Source organism: Pan troglodytes, chromosome 13 (genome assembly GCF_028858775.2).
Source record: "Pan troglodytes isolate AG18354 chromosome 13, NHGRI_mPanTro3-v2.0_pri, whole genome shotgun sequence".
Taxonomy (NCBI): Eukaryota; Metazoa; Chordata; class Mammalia; order Primates; family Hominidae; genus Pan; species Pan troglodytes.
In genome coordinates, this window is record NC_072411.2 from 104,082,028 (window position 1) to 104,094,311 (window position 12,284).

The following is a 12,284-nucleotide window of genomic DNA, read 5'->3' on the forward strand; positions in this document are numbered from 1 at the left end:
GAAGAGAGATCATTGTTTATTGGAATGGCAATAATTTGGGTTTCTTTAATTGACTCCTGGTGTGAATACGTTGATGCCTGCTGCTAAGAGGCAACATGGAAAGTTTCCAGGAAAAGTTCACATTCCAGGAGAAGCTTTGGAATCTACTTTCCATTGCAACCCAATTCAGCCTTTGGGTTTGAGTTTGTAACAAAACACCAGCTTTCAAAGGCAGCCTCACCAGGCAGCAGCCTCCACAGCAGTGCCAGGGGCTGGGTAAGGAGCCCGGCACTTGGCTGGCCCATCAGGATAACAGAGGGTGTTTCCAAAATCCGTCCTTCCCCATGTCCAAAGCACTAAGGGTGCCGAAGGCTGTGGCTACAAGAGCCAACAATGATTCAGAAACTGCCCTAACATTCTGATATTAAGTCAGCCCGAGAGAGGCCGCGATGAAGGCAGGAGGGGAGTGAAAGAGATTTCTCCTTCCAGTGCTCCCAAATTCCCAAAAGCAGTGTTGCCAGTTGCCTGCAAAAAATGAATATACTCCCTAGAAATTTAATAAGGTACAAAATAAAAATAATCCATAACCCACTTGTAAGCAGAGGCATGTTTCGAAGTTCCTCACTACTCTCTGCCCTGGCAAATTGACATTTTCCTTATAGGGAGTTTTAGGAGAGAAGGAAGGTAGAGACTGGGGGTCCTGAAACAGGAAGTGGAGATTTCAAAGACTGGTTTGATTCTGACAGCCTAACTGATACCATCTCTCTCTCAATCTCTCTCTCTCTCTCTTTCGCTTTCTCACTCTGTCTCTCTCATAACAACTACCATTTGTTCAGCACATCTATGGCACGTATTACCTCAGTTCATCCTTACAACAACCTTGCAAAGTTAATGGTATTATTCCAATATTACAGATAGGGAAAATGAGGTTCAAAGAGGTTAAGTAACCAGTTCAGGATCATAGGGTAAATTTAGCCAGGATTTCCACCTAAACCCGTCGGACTCCAAAATCCACAGTCAGCTCACTGCCATCCCAGAGTACCTGGCTGCACTCTTCCTGCCATCCCCATGGCTTGGCCAAGGCAGGCAGGGACAGCAGTGGCAGCCAATCGTCCTGCGCATGAGGTCATATGATGTTTTACTCTCTAAATCAGTCTCTATTTCCTATAGCTCTCTCTGGAAGAGATCAAGCATTTTTATCCCACCTTCTTCTTTTTTTCTATTTCGGTCTTACCTTTCCAGGAAATGGAGAGCCATTGGCCAGAATAGAAAACAAAAGCAACCCCATGTCTCCATCTGGCCCACAGGTTCCCTTGAGGCGAAGGATGTGGGGCCAGGCTGAGCCAGGACAGGTGAAAAGCTTCTTCTCTCCACTCCTCTGGCTCTTTTAGCAAACATCCTCCAGAAAACACACCCCAAAATGAGTATGCAAAGGGTCCCACTTTCCATCAGAAGACAGAACACACCTGATAGGTGGAGCCACATTTTTTTTTCTTTTCTTTCTTTTCTTTTTTTTTTTTTTTTTTTTAACGGAGTTTTGCTCTTGTCGCCCAGGCTGGAGTGCAATGGCACAATCTCAGCTCACTGCAACCTCTGCCTCCCAGGTTCAAGCGATTCTTCTGCCTCAGCCTCCTGAGTAGCTGAGATTACAGGCATGCACCACCACACCTGGCTAATTTTTAGTAAAGACAGGTTTTCACCATGTTGGCCAGGCTGGTGTCAAACTCTGGACCTCAAGTGATCCACCTGCCTTGGCCTCCCAAAGTGCTGGGATTACGGGCGAGAGCCACCATGCCCAGCCTGAAAGCCACCTTTCAAAAGTGCAAATCCAATCAACTGTGCTGCTTCAGAACTTGTGAGGGCCCCCCGTGGAGAACCCCTTACACTGACATACAGGCCCCACCTGATCTGGCCTCTACCCACTCCCACCTTCACCCCTTACCTCCTTCCTCCTTGCTGGTGTCCCCAAGTCACACTGGCCATCTTTCAGGTGGTGAGCCAAGCACTCTCTTACCTCGGGCCTCAATCTGGGAATGCTATTCCTACCCACTCCATGCGCATAGCCCAGCAGGCTTTCTCTCTCTATGGTTTAAGCTGAAATGTTCCCATCTCAGAGAAGATTCCACTGACTCCACTATTTAATTAGGTACCTCTCCATCTCCATCATTCTTCGGCTAAGTTCCCTATTCAATTCCTTTTTGGAACTTACTACAACTTATATACCTTTTTTCTTTGTTTGTTTATTGTCTGTCACCCCATCCAGGCCCCCAGCACAGAGCCTGGCACATATTAGATGCTCAAAAAAAATTTGTTAAATGAATGAATGCACGAGCTTCAAAAATTGTTTGAGTTTTCTTGATAGGATGGCTGTGACAATCAAAACTAATTGCATCCAATATACTCTTTCAAGAACTACAAGATGCCACTTTCTGCAGAAATGCTAATACATAATTACAGGAAAGAAAAAACTCATGATTGGTGCAAGAAAAAACTGACCAAGGGTTATCATGTAATATTTTAATGATCCGTTTATAAGTCTGCTACCCCAGTGGATTCTGTGCTGTCTGAGAGCTGGAACTGGGTTTTGTTTCTATTTTATGTCCAAATCATAGGACAGTGCCTGGCATATACCACTTGTTCAATATCTGTTTGTTAGGAGGAAAGAAGGGAAGAAAGGAGAGAAAGAGAGGGAAAAGAGAAAGAAGGAAGGGAGAGATGCAGGGAAAAAAGGAAGAAGGAAGGAAGGAAGGAAAGAAGGAAGGAAGGAAGGGAGGGAAGGAAAATAAGTTTCAAGTAAGAATGCAGCAGTAAGCCTAAGAAATGCCCAACAGATTCTTTACAACTGACAATTATTGAGTCGTAGGATCTCTGAGCTGGGAATGACCTTTATTTGTCTAATTCCCCAGTTGAAGATTTGAAGAGAAATTTCAATGCAGAGAGACTAAGTGGCACATAGCTAGTTAAAATATAACCAAGATAAGAACTCAGGTTTCCTAACTCCAAATCTATACCATGCAGGTTCCTTCTGGCAGAGAACTAAAAGGCTGAAACTACAGTCACACAAATCTGATTATTTGGGGCAAGTACAAGAGGGTTTCTAGTAACTTTGCAGTTGCAAACCCTGATGCAGCTGAAGCCTCTTGATGAAGCCCTGAGAATCTATACGAATCAAATCCAAGAGCTGTGTGCCCTGCATGAGCTCATCCCACTTCCAGTCTCTTGCTGAGAGGCTGTCAAGCTCTCTGCAGAAGAGTGGCGTCTGGGTGTTTATACATGGATGTGCAGCAGTGACACTGTAGACATCTTCTGTGTAGTGTAAATATGAAGTGGTCTTCTTAGCAACCTTCCTTCCTCCCTCCTCCAGCCACAATGCACCTGGTAGCCATGAACCCTACCATGTTGGTATAACACGGACAAATCATCACAGTCGCTTCCTCTGAGCAGTCCCCCAGATTACAGTTGATGTGAGGTTAAGTGGCTGATCCAAACTAGACCAAGTTGGGCTTCCCCTGAAAATTACTGGAATTGAAAAGAAGTCAGGCTAGGCACAGTGGCTCACACCTGTATTCCCAGCACATCCTTTGGGAGGATGAGGTGGGAGGATTGCTTGAGGCCAGGAGTTCAAGACCAGCCTGGACAATGTAGTAAAACCCCATCTCTCAAAAAAAATTTTTTTTAATTAGCTGAGCATGGTGGCACACATACCAGTGGTCCCAGCTACCCAGGAGGCTGAGGTAGGGGGATCACTCGAGCCCAGGAGTTTGAGGCTGCAGTGAGGTCTGATTGCTCCTCTGCATTCCAGCTGGGTGACAGAATGAGACCCTGTTTAAAAAAAAAAATGAAAAGAAATCAGTCTCTCTTTAGGTCCCCAGGCTGTCAGATGAGTCTGGATGCCATCCATGGCCATCTTATGGGCCTCAGAAATAAGAAGCAGCAATAACACTAATGCCACCCAGGTCCCTGATCCTACTGTTCCTGAGATGCAACTCAGTGTCATCATCAGCATCATCATCAATCATCACTAACCCTTTTTCTCTAATATGGCCTGCATTAAGTTTCTGTCATTTGTAATCAAAAGGGCCCTACTAATAAAATACACTATTTTTTTAAAAACTTCAAAGAATAATTAGACTAAAAAGAAAAAAATGAGACTTTCCAATATGCACTTCTTACTGCCTAAAATGTCTCTTATTCTGGAAACTATCCAATAATGCCAACTTCTAAAAATAAAGTGGTAATTGGGAAAAGGGTGGGAAATAATAAAGCAGATAAAACAGTAGATTTGGCATCCCCACAAGTATTGTGTGTCTGTCTGGGTCCTTCAAGAAGCGGATGCCAAGACAGGATTAGGTGTGCAAGAGATTTCTTGAGGAAAACACCTGTGAAGGAAGATGAGGAGGGAGCCAGGAGAACCATGAGACTGGGCACAGGTCCGCCTTGGGCGTAGGAGAGAGGGAAGGAAGGTTGGATGGAAGTGTCTCAGACTGCTGTGCAGTTCTAAGAAAGTTCCTCAAGGATATCGGGAGTTCTTGAGCCAGTCACCCATCAGAAGAGTCCCATATCTGCAGCATCTCCCAAAATGGAGCCTGGCTACCATAGCATCTGTCATACACAGTCATTGGCTGGGAGCAGCCTGTGAGCAGCTTAGCCTCCAGAAAAATGTGGTGATCACCTCAGAGCATAGCAGCTAGAACCCTCTATCAATTACACTCCTCAAAATTAGAGACCTGAGGGGTGCCTTTTCATGGCCACCACGGGGTGCTGTTCTCTTCGCACGGCCCCATTCAGTACCTGTTTCTTCAACATCCTCCTGAAAGCCACCTACTCCTCTGTCCTGATTTATACCAACCGAAGTGCTCTATCCCTCTCTGAATTCCCAAGATATTTTCTCGTACCTCTCTTACACAGCTTCATGCTTTCTATCTTGCATTACTTTCTACTTCGTATTGTGTGTGTGTATAAGCAGCACACTCAGATACAATGAAACCTTGAAGACTATTCTGGAATGGGTCTGAGGTGGGGGTGGAGGCTGCTCACCTCATCTTCTTACTCTGGGCACTGGAATCTTGATCTGAATCCTCAGAGTTTACCTCATTTAGATATCTGCTTTATTCCCTTTATTCTCAGACTCTTATTTGCTCACATTTTAACATTTCTAAAATTGGAGTGCAGCTTATAATTTATGTCAAAAGAAATTTGCCACCTGCTGGCAGGAGAGTGAGTTGAGAAGGAGTTGTTACTGTCTGCCTGTGGGAGAACTTAGCGAGGCATATTTACAATAAGTGAAGCAAATATTTATTGCTGAAGGCATGACTACACTTTCATGTCTTTCAGCAAAACATCAGACAAGCACTTCAGAGGACACAGGAAAAGGACTGCCAGTCTACACTATGGGCACTGTAATTATATACAATAAAAATTGACAGATATCTCAGGAGAAATAGCAGAATTTTTAAAGTTACAGGAGTTTGGTGTGATCGGCTCATTCATTGAAAAGTCACCCTCAGGTTCCAAACATCTTTCAGAAGCTTCTGGGTGACTTTGGGAAGAAGCTTTTACCCTATAGAAAGGAATAATTTAATTAAGGGAAGGACAAAACTATGAGTTTAACCAAACAGGAAATACAAATGAAACCCTGGTGTTCCACAATATGGCTAAAAATTAGACTGCCTAGCCTACATTTGCTAAGGAGGTCAACATCACCAGCCCACGATTGGAAAGTAGAGAATCTCCATGATGCTATGCACAACTGCCAATGGTTACAGATGATTCCCATGATGCTATGCACAACTGCCAATGGTTACAGATGATTCCCATGATGCTATGCACAACTGCCAATAGTTTCAGATGATTCCCATGATGCTATGCACAACTGCCAATGGTTACAGATGATTCCCATGATGCTATGCACAACTGCCAATAGTTTCAGATGATTCCCATGATGCTATGCACAACTGCCAATGGTTACAGATGATTCCCATGATGCTATGCACAACTGCCAATGGTTACAGATGATTCAGAAGAATCCACAGACTACACCTGAAAGAGGTTTATTATCAAACACTGAATGAGATGCTGAAAAAGAATATACGGATAAATATTATTTTTAGTGTTCATATTTATTATAGTGGTTTTTACCCCCTTAAAACCTGTTATTAAATCAGTAGTGTACCTAAAATACATGGCATCTTGGAATTGAGGAACTAGAGTTAGTATAATAATCAGTGGCATAGTTCTTTAACTTTTGGCTTTAGGTTGATGCCAAAAGGAATTGTTAAGAATGATTAAATCCACACCCTGTAAAGAGAATTCTATACAGTTTACGATACTGAGTTGGCAAAGATCAGTATAGGTAACACAATTCACTCTCCCTCCCTTGCCTATGGAAGACATCACTGATCATCCATGGAGCTCTTTTTTGCTAAGCCAGGAGTCTGCAGAATTATTCCCAATCAAGTCTTCTAGGCAGTCACTACCAACTGATTGAACTTGGTACATGATAGGAATCTTGGCTGCCATCCCTATGCTATATTCTTGTATGGAATGTGACTCTGAAGAATATACAAGGAGCTCCAATACATCTCTTTCTCCACCCTAAAGAGTTAGTGAAATCTAGCCAGAGCAATCAGACAAGAGAAAGAAATAAAGGACATCCTGATTGGACAAGAAGAAGTCAAATTATCCTTGTTTGCAGGAGATACGATCTTATGTTTAGAAAAACCCAAAGACTCCACAAAAAATAACTACAGCTGACAAGTTCAGTGAAATTGCAGGATACAAAATCAACATACAAGAATCAGTAGCATTTCTATATGCCAACAGCAAACAATCTGAAAAAGAAATTTAAAAAGTAGTCCCATTCACAATAGCTACAAATAAGATACCTAGGAATAAACTTAACTAAAGAGTGAAAGAGCTCTACAATAAAAACTATAAAACATTGATGAAAGAAATCAAAGAAGACACACAAAAAATGGGAAAATATTCAATGTTCATCGATTAGAAGAATCAATAATTTTAAAATGTCCATACTAGCTGGGTACAGTTGCAGTTGCCTGTAGTCCCAGCTACTCGGGAGGCTGAGGTGGGAGGGTTGCTTGAGCCCAGGAGGTGGAGGCTGCAGTGAGCTAAGATCATGCCACTGCACTCCAGCCTGGGTGACAGAGCAAGACCCTGGCTCTAAGAAAATAAATAAATAATATAAATGTCCATACTACTCAAAGTAAACTGCAGATTCAATGCAATCTCTATCAAAATATCAATGACATTCTTCACAGAAATAGAAAAAAAATCCTAAAATTTATAAGAAACCATAAAAAATGGAATAGCCAAAGCAATTCTGAGGAAAAAAGAACAAAGCTGCAGACATCACATTACCTGACTTCAAATTATACTAAAAAGCTATGGTAACTGAAACAGCATGGTACTGACATAAAAACATACATGTAGACCAACCGAATAGAGAACCCAGAAATACATCCACACATTTATAAACAACTTATTTTCAGCAAAGGTGCCAAGAACATACATTGGGGAAACCACATTCTCTTCAATAAATGGTGCTGGGAAAACTGGATATCCATATGCAGAGGAATGAAACTAGATCCCTATATATCACCATATACAAAAATCAAATCAAAATGGATTAAAGACTATGAATCTACTAGAAAAAAACATTGGGGAACGACTCCAGGACTTTGGTCTGGGAAAAGATATCTTGAGTAAGACCTCAAACCACAGGCAACCAAAGCAGAAATCAACAAATGGAATCACATCAAGCTAAAAAGCTTCCAGGACAGGTGTGGTGGCTCACGCCTGTAATCCCAGCACTTTGGGAGGCCGAGGTGGGTGGATCACCTGAGGTCAGGAGTTCAAGACCAGCCTGACCAACATCATGAAACCCTGTCTCTACTAAAAATACAAAAATTAGCTGGGCGTGGTGGTAGGTGCCTGTAATCCCAGCTAGTTGGGAGGCTGAGGCAGGAGAATTGCTTGAACCCAGTAGGCAGAGGGTGCAGTGAGACGAAATCAAGCCATTGTACTCCAGCCTGGGCGACAGAGTGAGACTCCATCTCAAAAAAAAGCTTCTGCACAGCAAAGGAAACAATCAACAAAGTGAAGAGACAACCCACAGAATGGGAGAAAATATTCACAAACTACCCATCTGACAAGATATTAATAACCAGAATATATAGAGAACTCAAACAACTCTATAGGAAAAAATCTAATAATCCAATCAAAATGGTCAAAAGATCTGAATAGACATTTCTCAAAAGAAGACATACAAATGGCCAACAGAGATACAAAAAAATGCTCAACATCACTAATTATCAGAGAAATGCAAATTAAAACTACAATGAGATATCATCCCACCCCAGTTAAAATGGCTTTTATCCAAAAGACAGGCAATAACAAAAGCTGATGAGGATGTGGAGAAAGGGGAACCCTCATATACTGTCAGTGGGAATGTAAATATGGTTAACAATAATACAGCCACTATGGAGAACAGTATAGACATTTCTCAAAGAACTAAAAATAAAACTACAATATGATCCAGCAACTCCACTGCTGGATATATTTCCAAATGAAAGCAAATCAGTATGTTGAAGAGATACTGCCATGTTTATTGCGGCACTATTCACAATAGCCAAGATACGGAATCAAACCTGTTTCCGTCAACAGGTGAATGGACTTTTAAAACATGGTGTATAGACACAATGGAATAATATTCAGCCATAATAAAGAATGAAATCCTGTTATTTGCAACAACCCGGATGGAACTGAAGGACATTATGTTGAGTGAAATAAGCCAGGTACATGTTTTTACTCATATGTGGAAGCCAAAAAAAAAAAATCAAACCCATGGAGATAGAGAATAGAACAATGGCCACCAGAGGCTGGAAATGGTAGTGAAGAGAGGGGGTTACGGAGAGGATGGTTAATAGGTACAAAAATACACTTAGATAGAAGGAGTAAAATCCAGTGTTCCGTAGCACAATAGTGTACTATAGTTAACAATAATGTTCTGTATATTTCAAAATAACCAAAAGAGGAATTAGAATGTTCCTAATACAAAGAAATGATAAATGACTGAGGTGATGGATACACCAATTACTCTGATTTGATCATTACACATTGCTTTGTTATATCAAAATATCACATGTGGGCTAGACACGGTGGCTCTCACCTGTAATCCCAGTGCTTTGGGAGGCCGAGGAGGGAGGATCACATGAGGCCAGGAGTTCGAGGCTGCAGTGAGCTGTGATCATGCCACTTCACGCCAGCCTTGGTGAAAGCACAATTCTGTCCTGAAAACAAAAATAAAAATAAATCACATGTACCCCATAAATATGTACAACTATTATGTATCCATAATTATAAATTTTTTAAAAAGAATTCATGAAAACTCACAAAAATGTGGTCAAAAGAATAGTTTGAGGACTAATTTGAAATCTTTTTGAAGGTTCTGGGATTTCTAAATCCAGTGTCCCACATTGCTTTGGGCTACCCCACCTGGTTACTAACCACAAAAAGTTCTATCTTTGTTTATCTGTGTATATATACACACATAAACATATATACATACAAACAAACATACATACATTGTTTATGTATTATATATATGTTTATGTGTGTGTGTGTGTGTGTGTGTGTATATCCTTTAAGTACCACTCAACTTTCAATTGATGTATTTAAAACATTTTCTTCCTGCTGGGCATGGTGGCTCACGCCTATAATACCAACACTTTGGGAAGCCGAGGAGGGTGGATCACGAGGTCAGGAGATCGAGACCATCCTGGCTAATATGGTGAATCCCCGTCTTTACTAAAAATACAAAATAAAAGTAGCCGGGCGTGGTGGTGGGTGCCTGTAGTCCCAGCTACTCGGGAGGCTGAGGCAGGAGAATGGCGTGAACCTGGGAGGCAGAGGTTGCAGTGAGCCGAGATCGCGCCACTGCACTCCAGCCTTGGGCAACAAAGCGAGACTCCATCTCAAAAAAGAAAAAAAAGATTTTCTTCCCTAAAATATGCTCTACAAATGCTTGCTATCCATTCTACTAACTAATGAAAATGGTTGTGTGGTTCTCTGTCTTTATTCTCTGGGTCTTTTTTTTTTTTGAGACATTCTCGCTCTGTCACCCAAGTTGGAGTGCAGTGGCACAATCATAGCTTACGGCAGCCTGGAACTCCTGGGCTCAAGCGATACTCCTGCCTCAGCCTCCTGAGTAGCCTCTTGGTCTTTCATCAAAGTGTGCTTTCCTTTACTGGGAAGGATAATAAGCACTTCCTGCTTAGAGTCCAAGCTGAAAATGAGTCCCCCACTTCAGAGGGTTTGAATCCTCCTGTGTCACACAGTCAAGTTTCCCCCAGACAAAGGCCACTTGGGGTATTACTATTTAATCATGGTAAGCCCGAGATCATATAGGTTCAATGTAGCATGTCTTATTTTCCCTTAATAGGCTGTGAGCTTCCTCAGGCTAGGGACTATTTATCTATTTACCCCTATAATACTATTCAATCTCTCCCCCAGAACATTCATGTAAAAGGTGCTCTCTCTATATATATACATATGTGTGTGTGTGTGTGTGTTGTGTGTGTGTTTAATGAAAAAACTATTTTATTAAGACCAGCCATGAACTATTTGTCTATTTATCCCTATTATACTGTTTAATCTCTCCCCAAAACATTCATGTAGAAGGTGCTCTCTCTCTCTGTCTGTGTGTGTGTGTGTGTGTGTGTGTGTGTGTGTATGTGGTTTTGTCTCTCTTTTTTTTTGAGATGGAGTGTCGCTCTTGTTGCCCAGGCTGGAGTGCAATGGAGCGATCTCAGCTCACCTCAACCTCCACCTCCCGGGTTCAAGCGATTCTCCCGCCTCACCCTCCCAAGTAGCTGGGATTACAGGCATGTGCCACCATACCCAGCTAATTTTGTATTTTTAGTAGAGATGGGGTTTCTCCATGTTAGTCAGGCTGGTTTCGAACTCCCAACCTCAGGTGATCCACCCACCTCGGCCTCCCAAAGTGCTGGGATTACAGGCGTGAGTCACTGCGCCTGGCCATATGTGGTTTTTTTCTAATGAAAAAACTATTTGACTAAGATCCATCAGGGCCTCTCTTGCCCCCCTCTCACGATGTGACATGCCGGCTCCCCGTTCACCTTCCACCATGATTGTAAGCCTCCTGAGGCCCTCACCAGAAGCAGTTGCTGGTGCCACACTTCATGTACAGCCTGCAGAACTGTGACCCAAATAAAACTCTTTTCCTTAAAAATTAAAAAAAAAAAAGACTCATCTGGAAAGGGCTCAAAGGGGAGAGAATGTGTCCACTGCGCTGGGCTATACTTTTGTTACAGTCTAGGTGACTCTAGAATCTGACAAATCAATAAAGAAATTTTGTTTCTGTAAATATTATCTCCTTCTCATCTCCATCCCTAGGAATCCATAATATTTGAGGAATTCTTCAGCCTAAAAAATAAATAACCACAGAGTGCCTTTCATATGCAGCATCTGTGATCCTTAATGCTGCCTGAACATCAGAATCACCTGTGGAGCTTCTAAAACCTATCAGTACCAGGACCCTATTCCAGAACAATTCAATCAGAATCTATGGGGGTGGTGCACAGATACTTCATTTCTCCTAGTTCTTGCAACACCTCCGTATGAGAGGTGCTATTATCCCCATTTTCCAGAGGAGGAAACTGAGGCTCAGGCTAAGCGAGATTAAGGCTTGCCCATTACACATTTAATAAGGGACACACAGCCTGATTCCCAAATAGCTCTCAAACATACGTTATTTTGGTAAGTGCTGTTCATAACATATTTTAACAACATGTGGATATAGAACCACCAAGAGCCCTTATCCTGCTAAGCTATGGACAAGCCAGTGGATCAGACACAGAGAGACATTCATCTGCCTACACAGCAGCAGGAAAGGACCTGTGCTCACTTCCACACCGCAGTTTTTACTCTCAAGCAGAGCAGTCACAAACCCTGTTTCTTTGACTTGTCAACTCTTTCATAACATCTCACCACCATGACCAAGATAGCTGTTTTCTTTTTTTTTTTTTTTAATTTTTTTGGTAGATATGGGGGTGGCAGTCTTGGTATGTTGCCCAAGCTGGTCTTGAACTCCTGGCCTCAAGCAATCCTCCTGCCTCAGCCTCCCAATGTGTTGCAATTGCAAGCATAAGCCACTACACCTGGCAACTTTTCTCTTGAGGAATCAGAAGGTTAGAGCAGCACAAATACTAGAGCGGATGGCCAGGCCAAAAGCCAGCATTTTTAATAAATATTACTGTGAATTTTGA